Here is a 27,287-nt window from a genome sequence, read left to right on the forward strand (position 1 = left end):
TAGAAAACTAAAAACAGGAACATGTCAGCATTGGACCCTGCCAGGTGTCCAACAGATTCTTAAAGACACTTAGAGAGGTCAAGGTCGAGAGCTTCAAATCTTTTTGTAAGATATTCCAGGAAACAGGAGCGGAATAGGAGAAGGCCCTTTTGCCTAGTTCAGTCCTCATTGAGGGAACACTGCAGGTAATAATGTCCTGAGAGCGCACTCCGTAGCGGCACTCACGCAGAGACATGTAGGAGGAGATGTCTGAAGGCAACAGACCAAGAAGTGATTTAAAGATGAAAATATACCAGTGAGAGAGTCTGCGTGAAGTTAATGATGTCCAGTTAACCAGTGAATACAGGGTGCAGTGGTGGGTACGATAATCACAGCCAGTTATGAATCTTAGTGCACCATGGTAGACAGCATCCAACATCTGCAGGGTTCTTGTAGGAGCGTTCATGTAAATAATGTCACCATAATCAATTGAGGGAAGGAGTCACAGATACAAGGCGTTTTCTAGCATTCAGGGTTAGACAGGATTTGTTTCTGACAAAGAAACCCAGTTTAACTTTCAGTTTCTTTATCAAGTTTTCCACATGAAGCTTAAAAGAGAGATGTGAGTCGACCAAGATACCCAAATATTTATAGGAATCAACAAACTCAATGGGGACACCATTTGAGGATAAAATCGGAGGAAGAACTGCTGGGACCAACTTCCTATTTGAAAAAAGCATCCCTTTGGTTTTGTCGGCATTTAGGACAAGTTTGAGGCAAAACAAATCAGTCTGGATGATGTTGAATGCAGATTTCAAAAGCTGGAAAGCCTTAGCAACAGTTTTAGTTCGACAATAAACAACTGTGTCGTCAGCATAGAAATGTATGGATGCATTAGGGATGTTTTTACCTACATTATGTATGTAGATTGTAAAGAGGGTGGGTCCTAAGACTGAGCTTTGTGGTACACCATTGTTGACTGTTAAATAACTGGAGGAAGTACCATTATGTTGAACACATTGCCTCCGGTCTGAAAGATAGTTAGAGAACCAACCAATGGTGTGATCTGAGAAACCAATTTCTGAGAGTTTATGACACAAGATGTTATGATCCACAGTGTCAAAAGCTTTAGACAGGTCTAAGAAAAGTGCAGCACAATAATCCTTAGCATCCTGTGCTTCAACAACATCATTAAGAACCTTCAGTGAAGCAGTGGTTGTGCTGTGTTGTTTCCTGAAACCAGATTGATGTGGAGGTAAGATGTTAAATGAGTCCAGGTAATTTTTGATTTGAGAGTTTATCAGTTTTTCTAGAACCTTGGCTAAAATGCAGAGTTTAGAGATTGGTCGATAGTTGTTCAGTGAGGTGGGGTCTCCTCCCTTCAGCAAAGGAAGAACAAAGGCTGTTTTCCAAGTGTCTGGGATGGAGTTTTGTCTTATGGAGAGATTGAAGATGTGGGTCACAGGGACTGTGATGATATGAGCAGCCAGCCTTAAGAAATAAGGTGGAAGTTCATCTGGACCTGCAGATTTTTTAGGGTCAAGATCTTTTAACAGTTTATTGACCTCACTGACTGAGAATGGAGGAAAAGAGAAGCTGTGATTAACTGAGGATTGACTTGTAGGAGGGATTTGATTTGTAGAAGTTTGATTATTAAGTGAAGTGGCTAATCTTCCATTAGTAACTGTGTCAAATAAAGAACCAGAAGCAACAAAATGTTTGTTGAAACAGTTCAGGATCTCGTGCTTATTTGACACAGGAACAGAGTTAACGAGAAGTTGTGATGGGAGGTCAGATGATTGGGGGGTGCCTGAGAGAGATTTGATGGTTTTCCAGAATCTGTTAGGGTCATTTAGATTTTTGGTGGTCTGAGATAAGAAATAGTTGCGTTTTGCTGCTTTGACAGCAGTTGTGCATTTATTCCTCATCTGTCGAAAACTCAATCAATCAGTGTCTGAGTCAGATTTTCTCGCTGCAGCCCAAAGATGATCTCTCCTGTGCAGGAGGTCAGCTAGCTCTGGAGTAAACCAGGGGCTGTCTCGTCCCTTTATTCTGAACTGACGAAAAGGAGCATGTATGTTCAGAAGATAAATGAAATTATTATGAAAATATTTCCAAGCAGAGTTCACGTCATCAGTTAACATAATACGATGCCAGTCAAAGTGAGACAGATCCCAGAGGAATGACTGTTCACAAAAATGTTTCAGATCCCTTTTTTGAATTAATCTGGGCTTAGAAGGTGGAAGTTTAATATCTCTCAAAGCAGCTGTCACACAATGATCACTCAAAAGATCAGCGAATACACCTGTACCAGGGAATTTGTGAGGCATATTAGTTAGAAACAGGTCTAAGATGGAGGCATTTTCAGGATGGTTTTTATTTAATCTAGTGGGAGAATTGATCAGTTGGGTTAAATTATGAGACAAGCAACATTCCTTGAATTTGTCACAGAGGGGGGTCGACTTACACCATTCAATGTTGAGATCTCCAGCCAAAAAGACCTCTTTGAATTTTAAATTACCAAGAAATCCCATCATGGCAGTTAATGCCTCAGGTGATGCTGTGTGTGTGTGTGTGGGGGGGGGGGGGGTGGCACAAGACTACAGTTAAAATTGGTCCTCCATTCAAGGTGTTGTTTACAGATAAGGCTTCAAACTGGTTTGGAATTGTTTTGGAAGTCACAAGACTAGAAACCAGAGAAAATCTCTAATGTAAATAATGACTCCACCCCCCCTTTTTTGACGATCACAGCGGTAGATGTTAAATCCATTGATTGCCACGTCATTATTCATTACAGATTTGTTGAGCCAGGATTCAGAAATAAAGATAACATCTGCCCCAGAAGAACTGACCAGGATTTTCAAAGCATCCAGTTTTTTCAGAAGGCTACGAGCGTTTACATGCAGAAAATTAAGCCCAGAGGCGTTTTTAAAGTCATTTGGTGTGCTGTAATTAGTGGGGGGTCCAGGGTTGGGCTGAATCCCTGAGAGCAGTAACAACATTATTATCAGACATTTTCTTGAGTTTTTTGTGACTGATGTGTAATTACAGGAGTTAACAGTGTGACAATTAGCCCCCATAATTGAACCATGAGAAACATTAATTAAGACGTGATCATTCAGAACCCAAAAACAGTGAAAGTTGCAGTGATGGACAGATTCAGGTGTATTAACAAGATTCAGTGACTCCAGATAATCTGAGAACTGAAAATAGTGACAGTAATATGAATGATGCAGAAATGTTTCAGACCATAAAACGTCACAGTTCAAATGGACAAACAAACCCGACGAGTGGGCCCAACTGCAGTTTGAGTTGGGCTGAGGGGGGCTCTGGTCCCCCAGTGAAGATGGATGGATGGATGGAAGGATGTATGCTCCCATGGGAAACAGAAGCTGGGTCCAGAATCAAAAGGCCGAAACAGAAACAGATAATTCGCAGCAAATAGCAGAACGAGCTGCCAGAAAATCCTCCTGAAGTGAAAGGCATGATCCAAGCTCGTTTCAGGTCAACAGGGGCCAACAGCGTGATCCGGAATAAAATTAATTATTATCCAGGTGAGTTTGGATGGAGGCCTGCAGCAGCTCCAATACAAACTCCGAACTTCTCTCGAGCACCACGCAGCCCTGCTCCTCCACGCTGCTCCTCCGCTTCTCAGCACCCGACAGCACGGGGCACCCCCGGTGAAAAGCAAGACTGACCGGAGAGGCTGAGGCTGAAGTCGGCAACTGGTCCGGTTCTGCTCCAGTTCGGCTCCGGCGCTCCAAGCACGGGAGACGAAGAGGCTGAAGATATCCCTGGCCCAGTTCTGCTCCGGTCCGGCGGCCCAGTCCGGCGGCATGGTTCTGCTCCGGTCCGGCGGCGCTTCAAAGCACCGGAGCGTCTCCTCCAGGTGAACACAACGACTCCACGGAGGTGGATCGTCCTTAGGTAAAAATAACGGGCTGCTCACTGAAGCTGAGACCGGCTCTGTTGAAGACAAATTCCCCCACAGCCACCTCGGTTCGGTTCTGGTCCAATTCAAGGGACACAGGTACACTACCCCCACACCTATGGAGACACCACGAGGGCCAGTCCAGCAGAAAACGAGCGAAATACCACACGGCGATATTTGTCAGAACCAGGTAGAACCACAAAGGTCCAGATAAGAGTTTGTTGAGGTCCAGAGAGAGAGAGAAAAAACACCGGACCTTCGTGCGTCGACTCCCCAGCTCGAGGGGTCACCTGGCCGGCAGGGTGCGCTCAGAGTGACCGATGTGGGGGAGCGGCCGATCGGTCCTGGGCCAAAATATTTTTTTTGGACGGTCCCGTCCGGCTCTCTGAGTCACTGAACACCGAATTCGGTTGGAAGGAGGACCAGCTTTAGTCCGGTTCGAAAAACGGGTCAGTTTGATGATAAAAGACTGCAGAGAAGCCGGAGGGAGCTGCTGTCCATCAGCTCGCCGTCAGTGAAGTGAAGTAAATGGTTTTAATCATCATTTTGTAAACGTTGGATCAAGCCTTGCAGCTAAAATAACAAAAGTAGACAATAATGTGAACCATTCAGTTATAAGTTGTGACAACAGTATTTTTCTTAATGGAACTGACAAAGGGGCAGCACGGTGGCGCAACTGGTAGAGCTGCTGCCTCTCAGTGAGCAGGTCCCTGGTTCAAACCCCGGTCCAGGGGCCTTTCTGGGTGGAGTTTGCATGTTCTCTCCGTGCATGCGTGGGTTTTCTCCGGGTACTCCGGTTTCCTCCCACAGTTCAAAAACATGCATGTTAGGCTGATTGGTAACTCTAAATTGTCCCTAGGTGTGAGTGAGAGAGTGAATGGTTGTTTGTCTCGTTTGTCTCGTTGTGGCCCTGTGATGGACTTGCGACCCATCCAGGGTGTACCCCGCCCCTCGCACAGTGATTGCTGGACATGGGCACCAGCGACCCCCGTGACCCAAAAAGTGGAATAAGCGGGTAAAGAAAATGGATGGATGGATGGATGGATGGATGGATGGATGGATGGATGGATGGATGGAACTGACAAAGAAGAAATAATGAATGTTATAAAAAATCTCACAGATAAGAGATCAAAAGACTGGGTGGACATGGATATGATGTTTGTAAAGGACATAATGAGTTGTTATCGAGCCAATTACATATATTTGTAATTTATCATTTTCAAAAGGAATATTTCCAGACAATATCAAAGTAGCTAAGGTAGTTCCTCTCTTTAAAAATGGTGATAAATGTGTGTTCAATAATTATAGACCAATATCCTTATTACCACAGTTCTCAAAAATTCTAGAAAAATTTTGTGACCAGATTAGATAAATTTATTACTAAACAAAACATTCTAAGTAGCAGTCAGTATGGGTTTAGAGCAACAAACTCTACATCAATGGCTCTCATGGAAATAATAGAACAAATAACTTCTGCTGTCGATCAAAAACAGTATTGTGTTAGTTTTTTTGTTGATTTAAAAAAAGCATTCGATACTATTGACCACACTATTCTCCTTGAAAAATTAAATAAATATGGTATAAGAGGACCAGCATTACACTGGGTATCTAGCTATTTAAAAGATAGGAAACAGTTTGTACAAATAAATGGTGTAAGATCTGTCCTGTGCAATATCACTTGTGGAGTTCCTCAAGGCTCTGTACTTGGACCAAAGTTATTTATTTTATATGTGAACGACTTAGTGAATGTATCAGGACTCCTCAAATGTGTCCTTTTTGCAGATGACACCACATTTTTTTGTTTGGGTAAAGATGTAAAACGGATGTTGGAATTGATGAAGACAGAATTTGATAAAATACAAACTTGGTTTAAACTTAATAAATTATCGTTAAATTTAGATCAAACTAAATATATGATATTTAGTAACAAAAAGAGGACTGTTGATGATCCATTTAAAATTGAGGGTGTTGAGATTTGTAGAGTTAATGAGATGAAATTTTTGGGTGTAATCATTGATGAACAGCCAACATGGAAAAATCACATAAATTATGTAAGAACAAAAATATCTAAATCTATTGCAGTACTATACAAAGTCAGGGAATTATTAAATGATAAAGCTCTGTACATGTTGTATAACACAATCATTGTTCCACATTTAATCTATTGCATTGATGTTTGTGGGAAAGCGTGTAAAACATTTACTAAACCTATTTTTATTTTACAGAAAAGAGCTGTAAGAATCATCACCAGAAAGCATTACAGTCACCCATCAAGCACATTATTTTATCAACTGAAGTTATTGAAGTTCCATGATTTGGTAGATTATAGTATTTTATCAGTTATGTATAGGGCTCAAAATAACACATTACCATTAAATATCCAAATAAATTTTGTTAAAAGACAAAGTTGTTATAATCTTAAGGGGATAGAGATATTTGTCAAACCAAAATTCAGAACTAGTCTGAAGGGAAGGTCTACCTCAATCCAAGGAGTTGGATTGTGGAATGGTCTAGAGAGTGATGTTAAAAATGCCAAGTCAATGTGTACATTTAAGAAAAAGATCAAAGCTGAATTGTTAAAAAAATATATATGAAGTAGCTTAGTGTGTTTTTGTATTAGAATTAGAAAAATTAGAAAGTTATTCATTTTGTTCTGTTACTTGAAAATTATTATGATTGAAATAATTGTTTGAAAAAAGGGGGCAGATACAATAAGATTTTTTCTTCTTTCTGCTGCCTTTCATTTTAAATCTTTTGTATCTTTTTTTATATTGTTATGGAATTGTTTTGTACTTTTTTAAAATGAATAAACTTTATACCATACCATACCATTCTGTCCAACTCCTTTTTCAACCCCTCTCGCAGTGGTGCTGGAATGTGACGTGCAGCGTGCACAACAGGCTGAGCTCCCTCAGTCAGCTGAATCTTGTATGTGCATGGTAAAACACCTAATCCTTTGAAGACATCATCATAATCTTGAAGCACTGCATCAACAGAGTCATGAGAGTCCTTTAATTCAGTATTTATGTGATCACCTAAAAGTGACTCACATTTACAACTGAGAAGAACACAAGATGTTTTGTCCCTTTAACTGTCATACTCAGCTTACATGTGCCAATGCACTCAATAGGTTGCCCATTATAATCTTTTAGGCCCAACTTTGCTTATTTTATGTTGTTTTTTTTCTGCATTGCTTTTATGTCAGACATGCTTATGAGATTTGCCTTAGCAACTGTGTCCAGTCTGATCCTGACTGCAGTTCAATTTATCAGCAAAGAAATTATCCAGTTTTCTTTTCTGGCAATATGTTTTACTTCTTCTGGTTCATTTTCACAGTTCACAACGCCAATAAAGAATGTGTCACTTAGGTCAGTTTCATCCACTAAGTTTACATGATTCCTCTTCTTTTCTTCTTTCCTCTTAATAAAGCATTGCTTTGCAAAGTGGTTCTTTCCACGACAATTTAAACACTGCTTACCGTAGGCAGGACATTGTCGCAGTTTATGTCGTGACCCACACCTCTTACAGTTGATCACACCATCCTCCTGCAGCTGCCGTGTTTGTGCAGTCTGTGCATGCCGTTTCCTCTGGCAGGACACCACTCCTACTGCCGTTGCTCCATCATTGAACTGTGAAGTAGTTGCGGGTGAAAGTTCAGAAAACGTTCTCACTTGCTTTAGAGCCAGTTCACTTGCCCGACACATCTTTATAGCTGTTTCCAGAGTCAGTTCCACTTCTCTCAGCAGTCTCTCTCTGAGCTTCCCATCATGTACACCAAAGATGATCTGATCTGTAATGAATGGCGCGGAAACGTCACCAAGGGGCGGTGTGCAACGGTGGTCTTGAGTTGGTGATCCAGAGGCAGAGTCATGGGCAGAAACAAGGTTGGCAACAGGATCTGATAAAGGCGACAGTACCAAAGAGCAAGGCAAAACTCAGAGTCCAAAAAACAAGCAGGTAAAGGCAACAAAAAGGCATATGAGCAGAGGTACAAAAGGGCAAGACAAAAATCAGAGGTCGAAGGGCAGGCAGGAGACTGTGAACAAGATCAGGATACTAAAGAGAAACGCTGGAAGACTACTCACCAAGGGCTTTCTATATTCTGGCACCAAACTGTGAGGGAGAGAAGTTTTTAAGCACCAGAGCACAGGTGTTTCCCATGAACACCAATGAGCTGCAGTGGGAGGAGGTGTGACAGAAAGAAAGCAGAGCTGACAGAAACCAAAGGAACATAGAGAAAACTAGAACCCAAGCAGTGAAAAGACTGTTTTAGCAAAGAGCAAAAGTGTGCATCGTGACAGATCCCCACCTCATGGCACGGCTCCAGACGTGCCACCTGGTTGGTCCAGAAGTCCAGTTGGTCTGTGGAAGTCCCGGATGAGGCTGCGGTCCAGTATGTTCTGGGCTGGAATCCAAGAATGCTCCTCCGGGCCGTATCCCTCCCAATCTACCAGGTAGTGAAGACCACACCCCCATCTCCTGGACCGGAGGAGGCGTCGCACTGAGTAGGCAGGAGCCCCATCAATCAGACGAGTGGGAGGGGGGGAATCAGGTGCTGGGTGGAACTGGGACTGGGTATAGGGCTTGATATGGGATAGAAGGCAAACAGAAACGGGATTGAAAACTTTGGAAATGGGGAATGGGCCAATGAATCGGGGGGCGAGCTTGCAAGACTCGAGCTTAAGAGGCAGGTCCTTGGTGGAGAGCCAACCTTCTGACCCTCCTGATAAAGAGGTTGTTGAGACCTCCGTTGATTGGCCCCTTTAACGTAGGCTGCGGAGGTCTCCAGGAGGGCCTTCCTGGCTCTCCACCAGGTGCATTTACAATGAAGTTCTGACTTAAGGGCAGAAGGAACTCGAGCCTCGCGCTCCTGAAAAGATAACAGAGGGGGTTGAAAACCAGACACAACAAAAATGGGGACAGACCAGTGGCAGAGGAGGGGACAGAGTTCAAAGCATGTTCCACTCAGGGGAGATTGGAGGACCACTTACTGGGGTCTTTCTGACAGAGGCCCCTCAGCTTGTTCTCAACCTCCTGGTTGGCCCTCTCCGTCTGGCCATCCGTTTGTGGATGGAACCCAGATGAGAGACTGATGGATATGCCCAAGAGGTCGCAAAACTCCTTCCAGAACTTGGAAACAAACTGCGGACCTCTGTCAGAAACTATATTGGTGGGCAGCCCGTGGAGTCGAAAGACTTCATGGACCATGACAGAGGCAAGTTCTTTGGAAGTAGGGAGTTTGGGGGGTGGGGGGTTGGGGGCAAGTGTTTGGAGAAACGATCAATAACAGTCAAAATAACAGTATGGCCAGCTAAGGGGGGAAGACCAGTGATAAAATCTAAACTAATATGGGACCATGGACGAGAGGGAATGGGAAGAGGGTGAAGCAAACCGGAAGGGGGGCGACGTGAGGTCTTAGTCTGATTACAAATATGGCTGGAGAGTACATAAGTTTTTACATCTCGGTTCAATCTAGGCCACCAAAACTGGGCTCAAACTAGGGCAAGAGTCTTAATAATGCCAGGATGGCAAAACAGGCAAGAGGAGTGACAAAATTTTAACCCATCTTTGACCCAATCAGGCAGAACAAATAGCCGGTTGAAGGGACATGCAGCTGGTGGAGGGTGCAACTGGTTGGCTTGGAGAAGATCCATTTCTAGCTGGGCGATGGCCAGGCGAGCAGATTTGGGAAGGATATATTCCTCGCCTTGGTTTATTGGGCAGGAATTGTCCTCCATCACTCTGGACAGACCATCTGGTTTAGTGTTTTTGTGGCTGGGTCTGAGAGACAAAATAATGTCAAAACGAGCAAAGGATAATGCCCACCTGGCCTGTCTGGGGTTGAGTCGTTTGGCCGATTTAAGATATTGTAGATTTTTATGATCGGTCCAAACCTGAAATGGAACCTTGGCGCCCTCCAACCAGTGCCTCCACTCCTCCAACGCAAGCTTCACAGCTAGTAGTTCACGCTCTCCAACATCGTAGTTGCGTTCAGCAGGAGTGAGACCCTTAGAAAAATAAGCAAAAGGATGAAGTTTCCCATCCTCACCATGATGACTTAAAATGGCCCCTGCACCAACCCCAGAGGCATCTACCTCTACATCAAATGGTCTTTCAGGGTCAGGGGAGTGGAGGATGGGAGCTGAGGAGAACAAAGCTTTGAGTCTGTGAAAGGCAGCGTCAGCGGCATAAGTCCATATGAACTTAGTAGTGGATGATGTGAGTGCATGGAGAGGACTGGCGATACTGCTGAATTTCTTAATAAATCGCCTATAGAAATTGGCGAACCCCAAAAATCTCTGCAGTTGTTTTTTTGTCCGTGGGTATGGGCCAGTCTAACACTGCAGAGACCTCGTTATTGTCCTTTTGAATCTGATTGTGTGAAATGACAAAACCTAAAAATGAAGTAATTGATGAAATTCACAATTCTCTGCTTTTACAAATAAGTTGTTCTGAAGGAGCCTGATTAATACTAGGGATGGGGCAGATCTGATCCAGTATCGGTATCGGCCTCCGATATCAGCATAATTTACGTATCGGATTTTCCGATCCTCCTGCCGATATTTCCGATCCATGATGCATGTTGGCTTCACACTATGGAATGGATTTCCTGAACGGCGGCATGTCTCATGAGCCCAGAGTAATAAGACCCGCCTCACATTCAGGAAATCCATTTCATAGTTTGGAGCCAGCTACAACATGACGGCTGAGTTAGCAGCACTGTGGCTAACAGCTAACAAACTTTTCATCTAAACATGTCCACTGTGTGGAAGTATTTTACACTAGAAACACCACAAAGCAATGCAGCAACGTGCAATGTCTGCAGAGCCATAGCGCCACATTAAACCGCGGTAAAATTAGTTTTACAATGGACATTCGAGCTCCGTGGCTTCAGCGGGGTACTGCTCTTTGCTCAACCCGGGGCGGCCAACTCGACCCTGGTCAGCCGCGCCCAATCTGCCCCGTTCAGTCTGCCCGTCTCTGAGGAGGGGCAGACTGAGCGCAGCTGCCCCAAATCAGGTTGCCTGCTTCAGATTGAACAAGAAGAAGACATCACTGAAACCACGGAGCTCAAATGTTTACAGAGAAGTTGCTAAACATCATAATTAATGACCAACCACTATCAGTTGTAGAAAACGAAGGATTTCACAGTTTGATACTTGCAGCCAAGATATAGTTTACCCTCCAGGAGATATTTATCAGTACAACAGCAGACAATCATAAAAAACATATTTGAAAGTTATATCTATTAAAAACAAAAACAGTTACATTATAAAGTGATGTAAAATACTAAAAACAGGAACATATCTGTTGGTTTATGTCATGAACTTAGATGTTTTGAAGCCATTTAACATTTTATTTAATTCATTTATTCATTCATCTAAAAGAAACAAAAAAAAAATAAAAAAGAAAACATTGAATGAAAAGAGTGCAGAAAGAAGAAAAAAATTCTTATATCTGCCCCTTATTTAAAAAAATATATAAAATAACTTTAAACAATCACTTAAATGAATCACTTTAATATCCACTAGGTGAGGGAAGAAGCTTGATACCTGCAGCAGTCGCAAAGTGTTGATCGATGAATTCAGAGTCAGCCCCTGAGTCAATGAAAGTCTGGATCTGGATGGGATCCCTACCCTCCAGAGAGAGCTTGGCAGGAACAGTGAGAGATGAGGAGATTGGATGGTTCCAGGTCAGACTCAGCAGGCATCTCCTCGCACCTGCTGAGCTTGGCCTTTTAACGGACATCTCGAGATGTAATGTGAACCTTGGCCGCAGTAGAAACAGAGGTGGTTATGTCATCTTCGTTCTCGTTCCTCTGGGGTCAGGCGACTGCGGCCAATTTGCACGAGTTCTTCCTGAGGTGGCAGAGAAGGAGGTTCAACAGGTACTGAAACTTTAGGAGGCCTGAACTCACCCATGGTTCTTTGTGGCCTATAGTCTTTCTCCCTGGCTCTTTCTCTCAATCTCAGATCCACCCTGTTGGCGAGGTCCTCGAGTTCCTGTAACGTGTCGGGGTACCTCTGAGTTGCCAGGGCGTCCTTGATCTCATCAGAAAGTCCCCGGAAAAAAGCATCAGATAGAGCCTCCTTGTTCCAATGACTGCCCGTGGCGGTGGCGTGGAAGTCAATAATGTATTCTGTCACTCTGCGGCTGCCCTGCTTGATAGAAAAAAGTTGACACGCCGCCTCCCTCTCAGGGCGCACTGGGTCAAAAATTCTACACAGTTCTTTAGAAAAAGCAGCAAAAGAGGAACAGCACCTTGAATTACGTTGCCATTCTGAGGTTCCCCAGGTCTTGGCCTTGCCAGATAACAGTGATATCACGTATGCCACCTTGGAACGTTCAGTGGGAAAATAGGACGGCTGGAGCTGAAAATGGATATCGCACTGAATTAAAAATGGCCAATATCGTTCTGGCTCACCTTTAAATGGCTCAGACGGTGTCAAGCGTGGCTCGTACAGTACTGTAGCTTGTGGTACAGCTGGTACGAGTCCAGAAGCAGGAACAGGATCCTGTGGTGGTGGATTTTGAGGGGACATGTTTTTAAGCATGTTTACAGTTTCATTCATGCCATTCTCTAATTTAATAATGGCTCCCTCGGCACCAGCTTGCCATTCTGAACCTTGTGGGTGATCCATTTGGCCAGAATATACTGTAATGATTGAGGTTGGATCAGAACCACAAAAATCCAGAAGAGGTTTTAAAGGTTTTATTAATAAACAAAGAGCTGCCACTCTCGGCTGGTGTTGGTGGTCAAGGAGCTGGGTCTTGAAAGGCTCAATGGGCCGGGGGCAGAGCGCTGAACAGCGCGGAAATGTCACCGAGGGGCGGTGTGCGACGGTTGTATTGAGTGCGTGACCCAGAGGCAGAGTCGTGGGCAGAAACAAAGTTGGCAACAGGATCTGATAAAGGCGACAGTACCAAAGAGCAAGGCAAAACTCAGAGTTCAAAAACAAGCAGGTAAAGGCAGCAAAAAGGCATATGAGCAGAGGTACAAAAAGGCAAGACAAAAATCAGAGGTTGAGGGTCAGGCAGGAGACTGAACAAGATCAGGATACTAGAGAGAAACGCTGGAAGACTACTCACCAAGGGCTTTCGATGTTCTGGCACCAGATTGTGAGGGAGAGAAGCTTTTAAGCACCAGAGCATAGGTGTTTCCCATGAACACTTATGAGCTGCAGTGAGAGGAGGTGTGACAGACAGAAAGCTGCAGAATGGAAGCAGAGCTGACAGAAACCAAATGAACATAGAGAAAACTAGAACCCAAGCAGTGAAAATAGTGTTTTAGCAAAAAGCAAAAGTGTGCATCGTGACACTGATCTCTGATCATCGAGTCCTGCAGCAGGCCAAAATTACATGACTGGGCTTTCACTTTCAAGTCCATCAAAAAGTTATTGAAAGGTTCATGCTGGTTCTGCATCCGGGAGCGAAACACATTCATTCTTCTTGGGTGAACAGTGAGCATCAAACTTATTGAGCACCACATCCAAATTTTCACTGTCTTCTGCATTATCAAACACAAATGTGTTATAGACCTCCAAAGCCTGTGGTCCTGTTATGGTCAGCAACATGGCTACCTTTCTTGACTCCGGCTTCGTCTCCAGGCCCATTGCAGCGACATACAGTTGAAAGTGTTGTTTGAAGGCTCGCTTATTTTCATCCACATTTCCTGTCAGCCTCAAGCTCTCAGGTGGTTTCAAATCCATGGTCAACTTCTCAGTTCACTCCTGACACCATGTTATATTTGTGTTTGATAAGAACCAGTCCTCTTTTACTGCTTAGTAGGGCTGAAACGATTCCTCGAATCATTCGAGGACCTCGATTACAAAAAATCCTCGAGGCAAATTTATCTGCCTCGAAGCTTCATAAAAACTATTCAGAGCACTGTGGTCTAGCCGGAAGGTTTTTGTGTTACACAACGCTAGCGCTTCCGCTAGCACTTCCGCTAACGCGTATGTGCTAAGTTTGTAGCTATGGAGGGAACGGAGATTGCGTAAAAGAAGAGCCCCAAAAACAACAAAAACTGTCAGAAGTTTGGGAACATTTTAGGCTAAACAGAAAAGACAAAACAGCTCAATGCAGCCACTGCAAAGCAGAACTGGAGTAACCACAACAGCACGATGTCGATGTTGAAGCATCTGAAGAGAAAACACCCGCTGTAGCATCAAACTCCTCCACAGCTGCAACAGGTATCATGTTCTCTGTGCAAAATACGTCAACCTAAATGTGACAATCTGTCATGTTATAGATATAAAATGAGACATATTTTTGCCAACGTTAAATCTACTGACTAATCATAGTGGCTACCTGGCAGGGTCTATATGTTGTGTGAGGAAAAAAACTCTGCAGGACTTGATGCATGTTTGTTAAAGATAAAAGCAGCAACAGACTGATGCATGTATTTATTGCTGTACTTCCATCCTGACTTAAATGAGATGATTTGGGTGAATATTTCAAGTGTAAATGTATTTAAACGAGTTAGTAGGATTATTTTTTCTTCTTGCTACTTCTTTATGACTGAAAACTGTGATTAATCTGCATTTATTACTACTGTCATATTTGTTTATAGCTAAGCAATCAAGACTAAATAATAATACAGTCTGTAGAACTCAATGTACAAACTCAAACTTTCCAATATCTATCTTACTCAGTTTCTAACATAAAGATTTCATTCAGTTTTCCAATCCATAAAAAATTATAGCATTTAGATTTTTATGTAATGGTTAAAAATAATTCAGTGACAGAGGGTTTTAATTAAAGCATCCTCAAACGTCACACATAAATAAAAACGTAAATCAAATACAACTGACATACTAATGTTACTTTGATTACAGCAGGTCATCAGAAAGTGTAGATGACTTAACAATATTACATAATTTTATAATATCCAGTGAAGTACACTTGAAAATTTATTAAGGAATAACGATGAACAAACAAATAATAATTTTATTGTACTTCTTTTCAGTGAATGGCAGAGTCATACGTTGGACAGCTTCGTACAAAGGGCTCCAGGATGTTGGGTTGTCCAGCAGCTGAGTTCACAAACAGCATTTTAAATATGATTCAATTCAATACAATTCAGTTTATTTATATAGCGCCAAATCACAACAAAGTTGTCTCAGGGCACCTTACAGCAACATCCACATACATAAAAGCCAATTAGTAAAGTTCTCTATCTAAGGAATCAAGCAGACAAGTTGAATCTTGGCTTTGTTGCAGTCTCCCATCCTGAGCCAGCACAATGGCAACAGTGGAAAGGAAAAACTCCCTTTTAAAAGTTAGGGTCGGCTTGGGTTTCCTGAGCTGTCCCTTAGTTATGCTGCTATAGGCTTAGACTGCTGGAGGACAAACTGACCACAATTTTCACTCTACTTCTGTCTTTACTTACTCTGCTCAACCTGTTTTGTATTTGTAATTATTTTTTCTATCCTTAACATCTGTTTTTTGTCTTTCAGATACACCTGGACTCATACCTGGACCTACCATTCTGTGTTCGTTTGTCTCTCCTTCCTGTCCTCTCAACCAGCCGGTCAAAGCAGATGGCCGCTTGTCCTGAGCCTGGTTCTACTGGAGGTTTCTTCCTATAGGATTTAGCAAAAAGGAAAGTCTTAAGCCTAGTTTTAAACCTGGATAATGTGTCAGCCTCACGGACAGAGATTGGAAGTTGGTTCCACAAGAGAGGAGGTTGATAAATGAAAGATCTGCCTCCCATTCTGTTTTTGTAAATTCTAGGAACCACAAGTAAACCTGCAGTCTGAGAGCGAAGTGCTCTGTTAGGAAAATATGGAATAATAAGATTTGTAATATAAGATGGAGCCAGGTTGTTGAGAGCTTTGTAGGTTAGAAGTAAGATTTTGAATTCTATTCTGGATTTGACAGGGAGCCGATGGAGAGAAGCTAAAACTGGAGAGATATGATCTCTCCTACTAACTCCGGTTAAGACTCCGGCAGCAGCATTTTGGATCATTTGAAGACGTTTTAAAGACGTATTTGGACACCCAGATAATAAACCATTGCAATAGTCCAGTCTAGACGTGAAAAATGCATGGGCCAGTTTTTCTGCCTCATTTTTAGATAAGATGTTTCTAATTTTAGCGATATTACGCAGATGGAAGAAGGCAGTTCTAGTAATGTTTTTAATACCATACCATACCATACTAATTTATTTATATAGCACTTTAAACAGTGACAAAGCACACCAAAGTGCTGCACAGGGACAAACAGAACAAGCACACAGCAACAGATTACATAACAGGACACCAAAAAGTAGAAACCAACAAAAACAATAATGGATAACAACAACAACCACAACATGGCCAACACAATGTGATGCACACAGACTCAGCACAGATCACACAGTGCGATTTAAAAACTGTGAGGGAGGGGGCCTGTCTAACGAGCAGAGGTAACTCATTCCAAAGTCTTGGGCCTGCTACAGAGAAGGCCCTGTCACCTCTGCGCTTGAGGCGGGTTCCTGGGACTGTTAGGAGTAACTGGTCTGCTGATCTGAGAGAACGTGGTGGGACATACGGCTGGAGCAGATCAGTAAGATAGGAGGGGGCAGAGCTGTTTAGTGATTTATAGACATACAAGCGTATTTTGAATTTGATTCGAAGGTGAACCGAAAGCCAGTGTAGGGAGGCCAAAACAGGTGTAATGTGCTCTCTTTTGCTTGTGCTGGTCAAAAACTGGGCTGCTGCATTTTGGACCAGTTGGAGTCTAGCTATGGAGGTCTGACTGATACCAAAAAGGAGTGAGTTGCAATAGTCGAGCCTGGATGTAATGAATGTATGAATTACTGTCTCCAGGTTATTTTTGGACAATATGGGCTTCAGCTTAGACAGACGCCTCAGCTGGAAAAACCAGGATTTAACAATGTGGGGGATAAAAGACATGGGCAGCACGGTGGCGCAACTGGTAGAGCTGCTGCCTCTCAGTGAGCAGGTCCTTGGTTCAAAACCCAGTCCAGGGGCCTTTCTGGGTGGAGTTTGCATGTTCTCTCCGTGCATGCGTGGGTTTTCTCCGGGTACTCCGGTTTCCTCCCACAGACCAAAAACATGCAAGTTAGGCTGATTGGTAACTCTAAATTGTCCCTAGGTGTGCATGAGAGAGTGAATGGTTGTTTGTCTCCTTTGTCTCTATTTGGCCCTGTGATGGACTTGCAACCCGTCCAGGGTGTACCCCGCCCTTCGCACAGTGATTGCTGGACATGGGCACCGGCGACCCCCGTGACCCAAAAATGGAATAAGCGGGTAAAGATAATGGATGGATGAACCCTCAGGTCCAAAAACCAAAACCTCAGTCTTGCCTGTGTTCAACAGGAGAAAATTAAGGGTCATCCAGGTTTTTATGTCTTTAAGACATGCTTGTAGACTAAGTAGCTGATTGGATTCATTGGGTTTAATGGACAAATATAATTGTGTGTCATCAGCATAACAATGAAAATTTATCTCATGCTATTTAATAACTTTACCAAATGGAAGCATATATAAAGTAAAGAGTATTGTCCCAAGCACAGAGCCCTGAGGAACTCCATGACTAACTTTGGTGTATGAAGATGATTTATTATTTACATTTACAAACTGGAATCTACCAGATAGATATGATTTAAACCATTTTAGAGCTGTTCCTGTAATCCCAATATCATATTCAAACCTCTGTAGTAAAATATTGTGATCAACTGTATCAAATACAGCACTGAGGTCTAACAGGACCAGTATAGACACAAGTCCATTGTCTGAGGCCATGAGAATATCATTAGTTACTTTTACTAGTGCTGTTTCTGTGCTATGATAAGCTCTAAACCCTGACTGAAACTCTTCAAACAGATTATTTCTTTGTAGATGTTCACGCAACTGACCTGCAACTATTTTCTCTAGAATTTTTGAGATGAAAGTTAGATTAGATATAGGTCTATAGTTGGCCAGGATTTCTGAATCAACATCAGATTTCTTAAATAAAGGTTTAATTACAGCAACCTTAAAGCTCTGTGGTACATAAGCGTTCATTAAAGACAAATTAAGTAGATCCAAAATGTGGACATTAATTAGGGGAAATACCTCTTTAAACAGTCTGGTTGGGATGGGATCTAGCAGACATGTGGATGGTTTGGATGAGGTTATTATTTTTGACAATTCAGAGAGCTCAACAGGACAAAAACTGTCCAAACAAATCAGGCTCTAGTGAAATTTTTAAAGACGCCTCATTTGACAAGGGACTAGAGATAGTAGAAGGAAGGATGGTTTGAATTTACTCTCTAATTTAAATCATTTTATTTATAAAGAATCTCATGAAGTCATCACTACTTATAGTTGTAGGGATACATGGTTTGACAGAAATGGGACTTTTAATTAGTCTAGCAATAGTACTAAACAGAAACCTAGGGTTCTTTTATTCTCCTCTATTAAAGATGAGTAATATAAAGTTCTAGCTTTAAGGAGAGCTTTTTTATATGTTAACAGACTATCTTTCCAAGTTAAATAAAATTCTTCAACATTAGTAGAGCACCATTTTCTCTTCTGGTTTCTAGATGCCTGCTTTAAAGTACGTAACTCAAAATTGAACCAAGAAGCCAGTTTCCTCTTTCTTTTTCAGTGGAGTAATTTCATCAAGTGAAGTTTGCATTGAAGTTGTAAGATGATCAACTAGATGATCTAAGTCACTGTTCTCTGATGCATTACTCTGCAAGACAAAAGAAAACATTGATGGAAGAGATTGTTTAAATTTGGTTACAGCATTTTCTGATAAGCACCTGCTGAGGTGAAATTTACTTTCGGTGACTGTGTAGTCATTTAATGTAAACTCAAAGGTTATTAAAAAATGGTCGGACAGAATAGGATATTTAGGAACTATTACCAAGTCCTTAATCTCTATACCATAGGTCAGAACTAAATCAAGAGTGTGATGATAAGAATGAATAGATGTGTGGACGTTTTGGGTAAAACTAAATGAGTCTATTAAATTATTAAAGGTTATGCTTAAGCTATCACTCTCAACATCCACATGAATATTGAAATCACCCATTATGATGATTTTATCAGTATTTAATAGGAAGTCAGTTAAGAATTCTGAGAATTCAGACAAAAATTGAGAGTAAGCACCTGGTGGACGATATATAACAACTAGTAAAAGTGGCTTTTCTGATTTCCATTTTGGATGAGAAAGATTGAGGGACAGCGATTCAAAAGAATCATAACTAATAACTGGTTTGGCATTAATCAATAATCCTGACTGAAAAATAGAAGCTACTCCTCCACGTCGGCTAGTTGTTCTAGGAACATGAAAATTTAAATAATTAACAGGAGTGGATTCATTTATACTAACAAAATCCTCCTGTTGTAGCCAAGTTTCTGTCAGACAGAATAAATCAATATCAGTTACCAGTTCATTAACTAACAGGGATTTAGAGGAAAGGGATTTGATGTTCAATAATCTACATTTAATGATTTTATGATTTTTCTCTGGTAAAGTAACTGTGTTTATTTTAATCAGATTTTTATTGTTTATATTTTTAGAGTTGATTTTTGGTTTATTTAATTTGAGCGTGGGCGAGTTGACACTGTTTCAATGGGGGTGTGGGTGGGTAACAGAGGAGAAGCAGCAGAGAGGTGTGGTGGACTATAACTCTGCTTCCTGGACTGGACCCTGGGTTGTCAATAATTTGGGAGATAAACAAAATCAGCCATATTTCTAGAAAGAAGAGTGGCTCCATCCAAAGTGGGATGGATGCCATCTCTCCGCATCAGAACAGGTTTTCACCAAAAAGAACTCCAGTTATCTATGTAGCCCACGTCATTGTCAGAACACCACCTGGACACCCAGCAGTTAAACAATGACATACGGCTAAACATGTCATCGCTGGTCAGGTTGGGGAGTGGGCCGGAGAAAACTACGGAGTCCGACATGGTTTTAGCAAAGTCACACACCGAAGCAACATTAATTTTAGTGACCTCCGATTGGCGTAACTGGGTGTCATTACCGCCAACGTGAATAGCAATCTTACCGTATTTAGCCTTAGCCTTAGTCAGCAGTTTCAGATAAGATTCTATGTCGCCCGCTCTGGCCCTCGGAATGCATTTGACTATGGACGCTGGAGTCCCTAAAGCCATGTTTCGGACTAGCTTCCAATAACCAGGGTCTGCTTCTCAGCGGGTGTGTCACTGAGGAAAATCGATTAGAAATGTGAACGTGAAGTATAAAACTTGTTTTTCTTAACAGGGCCTACCAGAGTGCTAACAGTATTTCCATTTGGGGTTTGTTTCATGTCAATCTGACCTGATAGGAATTTGTTTTCTGTGTCTCAACCTTTGTGGTTCTACTTGGTTCTGACAAGAATCGTTGGGTGGTATTTTGCTGGTTTTCTGCTGGACTGACCTTCGTGGTGTCTACATTGGTGTGGCGGAAGTGTACCTGTGTCCCCTGAACTGAACCAGAACCAAACCGAGTTGGTTGTGGGGGTCTTTGTCTTTAACAGAGCTGGTCTCAGCTTCAGTGAGCAGCCCGTTACTTTTAACGAAGGACTGTCCACCTCTGTGGAATAACTGTGTTCGCCTGGAGGAGATGCTCTGATGCTTTGAAGTTCCCCCGGAACTGGACCGGAGCAGAACTGGGCCAGGGACAACTTCAACCTCTTCGTCTCTCATGCTGTGGAGTGCCGGAGCTGGACTGGAGCAGAACCGGACCGGACCAGTGACGACTTCAGCCTCAGCGTCTCCGGTCAGTCTCGTAGTTTTTCACCAGGGGTGCCTCTCGTGCTGTCGAGTGCGGAGGTAAATGGTAAATGGACTGTACTTTAACACCTTTCTATCTTATTTCAAGATACTCAAAGCACTTTACACTACAATCTGTGCCTCATTTACCCATTCATACAGCACTCTTCTAGTTCTCAACAAAGCTAATTGAACAAATCATTTCAAAATAAATCACCTCCAAAGTTTAACATAGCTCATAGTAATAGTCAAAAGTTGCTGACCTTGTTGCAACATGAGTTAACACGAACATGAGTGCAATTTGTCAATGATTCAATAATGAGTAATAACTTATTCAATAATAAGTCTGTAATTTGTCAATAATAGTCAATAATTCATTCAATAATAGATTATGGGTGTTTGGTATGGCTCAGTGGCTAAAATGGGTTGGATGTTAGAGAAATTACTTAATTTTCAATTACCTGAATGCACAAATTCCTTCATTTATAGGTAAACTTTAGGAAATCAACTTTTGTTTTCCTTGTGAAAAAAATATCAAAATTATCTTTTGGTATTCATTTTGAATAGATTGGGGAAGGAAAACAGCCCAGCCCTGTTTAGTCCGCTTTAATCGAACTCTAGCTCATTTTCCTAGAAAGTCCGGTTCGTTTAGGGAGGTGTGAACGCGCCTTCGAACTCTGTCACGGAATAAAAAGGTGAACTCTGGCCCGGGCTAAAACCTAGGTCTCGGTCCGGTAGAAGCGAACTCCAGCGCGGTTCGAGTACAGTGTGAATGTAAACAGACCGGACCCCGCTCCGCAGGGTAAACAACCACGCATTTCTTTTACCTTATATGGAGCCGTCAGCTGCCTTGTGTGGAAAAACAATATTCTCCATGGTCTTCTGCCTCATCTTCTGCTCATGCTAAGTCCATCATTGAAAAATGACAAAATATAACTCTTAAAACTGCTAAAACTTGATGCCACTACGTTTTTATTTTTATTTACAGAAGAAGAAGAAGACGTGTCTTCATAGATTTTTGTGTCGTTTCTTTCAGTAGTTCTTGGTGCAGCGACCCCACAGGCGAGCGGGGGAATATGTTGGTCCAACAGGTTGACTCAACTGCACAGTGCAGTGTGAATGCAAACGCACCAGCTCAAATGTAAACAAAAGGTCATGAATATTGGTCCCGAACCGAACTGAGTCTACCGGACTATCTGGTGTGAAAACGACCTAAATTGTCCCTAGATGTGAGTGAGAGAGTGAATGGCTGTTTGTCTTGTTTGTCTCTATGTGGCCCTGTGATGGACTTGCAACCTGTCCAGGGTGTACCCCGCACAGTCCTCACACAGTGATTGCTGGACATGGGCACCGGCGAACCCCGTGACCCAAAATGGAAGAAGCGGGTAAAAGATAATGGATGGATGGAAGTTCCGTGTGTTTTGTCTTCATTCCTGGGTCCTACCTCATCTAAACCTGATGCTCGTGTCATGTCTTGTGATGTTTTGTCAAAAAAGTAACAATTGTTATCAGTCAGGAATCACAATATAATTCATAGATCACAAAATACATATGTAACAAAGGGCAGACTAAGTCCACAAGGGTACAGGCTAATGGCTAGTAAATCAAAGGCTTATTTTATACTGTATTATAGTTTAGGCTTATGAAATAACTTTTAAAAACCAACATGTCAATGTAAATAAAATCAATACATTAGCTAAAACTTTAACAATGTCCGTGTTACTCGACTGTACTGTATGTGTACTGATCATAGACTGTGCCAGAGTGATATTAGTGCTGAATGCATCCGTCCATTTGATCATCTCATCTAATTAGTCCAAAATTTACTCCCAGCAGGCTGACACTTTCAACAGCCTCTCAGAGCTATAAGCATATAACAGTCTATGCTCAGCAGAAATGCTTGTTCAGTTGAGCAACAGGAACCCCATTTTCTAAAGCATGTTTGCAAACATTTGTATTTGCTTACCCATAATTAATTATTATTTGTTCACCTAAAATATGTTATGACCCTCAGTAATAACACAGAACCAGCTAGTGTGCATTCATCCATCCATTATCTTTACCCGTTTCTTCCTTTTCGGGTTGCAGGGGTCACTGGTGCCCATGTCCAACAGTTGTTGTGTGTGATATTGATTTAAATTTTACTTTCTTAGTTACAAACTAAAAAATATTTATAATGTCAGTTTTTTTTTTATTTCCTTTTTTTTTTTACCCAACAATTGAAAATGACCAGGGCATCCCTTTAAGCTTTTTACAGTTGTATCCATGATTTGTTTTTACTTTGTAGAGTACTTGTCTGATAGCTTTTCCCAGATCAACAGCTTCATGCCACTGAATGACAACACTATGCAGTTTTTTAAAATGTTATTTTTGTTTTTGTTTTGTGCACTGCAAATGCTCCCTCACACATGGTAACATCAGTATTGCCAAAAAGTTGTAATACTTGACATGTTGTGATGCTTTATATTACTTTTTCTAAAGATTTTTCAGCTCATCATTGAATGTTTTATTTTTATTTATTTTTTTTACATTTTTCTACAAACGCAAACGAAAATAAAGCACAAGGTTTTTCAAAGAATGGTTAAAATGTTACTGGTAGAGCTGCTGCCTCTCAGCGAGCAGGTCCCCAGTTCAAATCCCGTTCTGGGGGCCTTTCTGGGTGGAGTTTGCATGTTCTCTCTGTGCATGCGTGGGTTTTCTCCGAGTACTCCGGTTTCCTCCCACAGACCAAAAACATGCATGTTAGGCTGATTGGTAACTCTAAATTGTCCCTAGGTGTGAGTGAGAGAGTGAGTTGTTTGTCTCATTTATCTCTATGTGTCCCTGTGATGGACTTGCGACCTGTCCAGGGTGTACCCCGCCCCTCGCACAGTGATTGCTGGACATGGGCACCGGCGACCCCCGTGACCCAAAATGGACGAAGCGGGTAAAAGATAATGGATGGATGGATGGATGGTTAAAATGTGACAGGAAAATGTACATCTACTCTTTTTACACTCAGTGTTTAATTAGTTGCCATGACAACAGAGTATAGATTACTACCCTTGTTGAGCTGGAGCTCATTTTTTGTTTAAAAGGTTTCCTTGTTACTTCTGTTGTTGGATAAATTAAAGTGTTATCATTTAAAACTGTTTCTTACTAGTTGTTTAAACTCCAGTCGTGTGAACTGAAGTAAACCTCAAACAGCCAGAGTTTTGTTCTCAGCTTCATGTGCGTGTGCAGACCAAGACCTTGGGTTTTTAAACAACCATGATGTTATTCAGATCTGACCTCGCTACCCCGGTAAGGTAATCAAGCCATCTGTTAGTAATCTTGTGTGTCTCCGCAGCGTCTGAGACATTTGTATCTGTTGATTTGTGCTTGTTTCTCACACCCTCCTCCTCCTAAATAAAATACGAGCTCCCCAGTCGGACTTCTACCTTGACGTTTGGTCAGGTCATGAACTCCCACCTCTGCAGATGGCTTAGAGTTTTGATTTAAAAAACACTTAGAGATTTGATTTAAAATCACTTAAAGAAAAAGTGTTAAAGGCCAATTTACTGCCTTCTGATTCTCTGTCCCCACAGGAAATGCCATCAGTTCAACCTGGTGACTTGGTTTTCATCAAGGTCATCAAGAGAAGGACTTGGGCCAGTCCTCGTTGGGCAAGACAATTGCTGACCACACCCACCGTTGTGAAAAGTCACTACAAGCTGCAAAAGGTACTGGACTCTTAATCGACCAAAGTGTTTGAAAAAGCCTGACTGTAAAGGAGACTCACCACCTAGGGTGAGTCGTCACGAAGGTCAGCGAAGAAAACTACGCTGAGTGCAGCAACCTGCCTTAAGCCCTACACTTTGAATAGGCTACAAGAGTCCACTCACCTAGCCAGGATGGGACCATCCCAAGCAGGATGGGCCCTCTGTTGTATCATGACCATCATATACCACCAAGCTAAAAGTGACTTGACTGATTTGCTACAAAATGACCTAGAACACCCACATGATTACAGCACCAATCTCTGGTGGCAGCTAATGAACAAAACTGCTCATGAGGGGAAGACCACCAATTGTTATGCGTGTGCCCATCTACCTTATGCTACTCATAGTTCAGGTTTGCGACCCTCAACTGTATCTACGGCCCACCAGGCGTGCCTGTATGGTTTGAGCACGCACCCAGAACCTGGTAGCTGGGCGAAGCGGAACTACACCATGCCACTACCCAGTCTGGTAACGGACACACACACTGACTTACAGAGACGCCTAGCCATGACATCTATGGGATATAATTTCACATCAAACTGTGACCTGCTAGACATAATGCCTCTACCTCAGATGCCTATCAAACTGCCCGAATTGATTACATTGGCACATCTGCCACCAGGTGGTCTGGGACATTGTGTTTTTAACAATGGAACCACACTTATGGGCTCAGTGCCCTGAAATTTATGTAAAAGAGTGTACACTTTTTGTGACATTAAGAAAGCACACAGGAATGCTCCTATCTAACTGAAATGTGTCTTCTGTAAAGCAGGATTAGATTTTAATGTTTACCAACAAGATTGCTACATGACAGAAGATGTCACCGACTGTTCTGATCTCCTCCAACAACGGACCTTTAACATCAGCCTAGCGACAAGGAAATGCCAGGAAACCACTTACTGCAGCATAGCAGTACCAGGTGACAAAGGATCACATGTGTTAACTGATTGGTATTTTTTGTGTGGTAACAGAGCCTACACAGCATTACCACCTGATTGGGGAGGACTCTTTGCTTTGGTCTCTCTCTCAACCCCACTGATCGTGCTAAGGAAGACATCAACACACTCACCACGTCGGACGTGGCACTCACCGATGCCAGAAGTAACCAGGTGGGGAGGGCTCACCACCAACACTGGAGTTCCATGGGAGTTCAAAATCTGGAACGGAGGAGAAAAGTTCTTCCAAGGACTTTTCCCCATGATAGGGGTTGGTGAAGTCCGTGAGCATGTCGAAGTTAACAGGTATGCCCTCTTACGCCTCATTAACGACACCTACAAACTGGCAAGTGGCACCCAGAATGAGCTGACTGCAATGAGACAGATGATTTTGCAGAACAGAATTGTTCTTGACCTGCTGACCGCGTCACAAGGGGGTGTGTGTAGGATCATTGGAGAGACATGCTGTACTTATGTGCCTGACGCATCAGGGTCCAGGGGAGACATCCACGACGCACTACATTATCTTAGTGATTTGAAGAGATATGTCGAGAGTGGCACTAAAGGAGCTGGACCTTTTGACCTACGGTCTTGGCTGTCTACATGATCCTGGTTACACCTGGTGCTAAAAATATGCATTTCAGTGATTGTGATCCTAATTTTGTTCTGTCTTCTCCTTTCTTGCGCAGTCACGTGCCTGAAAAGGACAATGATGAGGAGTTTTACAGGAGTGTTAGTCAATCTCCACCTGGCACGTGCCCAGGATGAGCACATTCCTGACAGTGACTATGTCCCACTGCGTCCAGTGAGACGTCCCGAATATGCCAACATGCTGAGAGAAATGGCATAATGATTCCTGCATCGAAAGTCCCGCTGATGCTGTGATGATGTCCCACAATGCTTTACTCTCAGACCTAAAAACCTGTTCTAGATTGTTCATGCTTGTGTATAAAGAAAAAAAATAAGAAAAAAAATGTCACCTTGCTCCTCTGCTCATTTCTTTTATCTTTATTATTTTAGATTAGTTTAAAGTGAAGATTTAGTTACCTTTACAGTTCATAAAAAAAAAAAAAAACTACTGCTCGCTCATAAAGAGCCCACATAATTTTCTTTTTGCTTGGTTTTTGCGTTTGATTGATTTTTTCATATTTTTTTTTGTTTTTGATTTACTTGTTCCAGGGCCCACAAGCTGAAGATACTGAGTGAACCTGTGAAATCCAGGGTCACCGTCAGAAAGGGCCTGGGGTGATGACGTGTTTTCCTCCTACGCTCTTACCATCAGCCCTGGGGGATTTTTCCCCGTCATTCACACAGAATCTTCAGTTAAACGTGACACCCACATAAATTTAGTTTGCATATGGTTAAACTTAGTTTTAAATAATAAAAAGTAGGGAATGTTGGATAAATTAAAATGTTATAATTTAAAACAGTTTTTAGACTTCTTACTAGTTGTTTAAACTCAAGTCGTGTGAACTGAAGAAAACCTCAAACAGTCAGAGTTTTGTTTTCAGCTTCATGTGCGTATATAGTAAGACAACAGACCTTGGGTTTTTAAACAACCACGATGTTATTCAGATCTGACCTCGCTACTTCGGCTATCCTGTTCTGTGATCAAACCGTCTGTTAGTAATCTTTTTTGTGACACCGCTGCGTCGGAGAAAATCTATATCTGTTGATTTGTGTCTGTTTCCCACTCCTCCTCCTCCTAAATAAAATACGAGCTCCCCAGTCGGACCGGAGGACTTCTACCTTGACGTTTGGTCAGGTCACAAACTCCCACCTCTGCAGAAGGCCTTTTTAAAGAAAACTTATGCTCTGTCTTGTGTGTGAATTCTTTTAGGTGTTATCAGGAGAATAACCCTTAAAGGTGTTATCAGGAGAATAACCCTTTCATCTGTCTTTTTCTGCTGTGAGTTATGATTGTTCTTAATGTATTTTTTACCTGTTGTGATTTTCTTATTTCTCCACCCGAGTTCTGTAGTAACCGCTT

The sequence above is a fragment of the Nematolebias whitei genome, chromosome 10 (assembly GCF_014905685.2).
Source record: "Nematolebias whitei isolate Nwh7 chromosome 10, NemWhi1, whole genome shotgun sequence".
Lineage (NCBI taxonomy): Eukaryota > Metazoa > Chordata > Actinopteri > Cyprinodontiformes > Rivulidae > Nematolebias > Nematolebias whitei.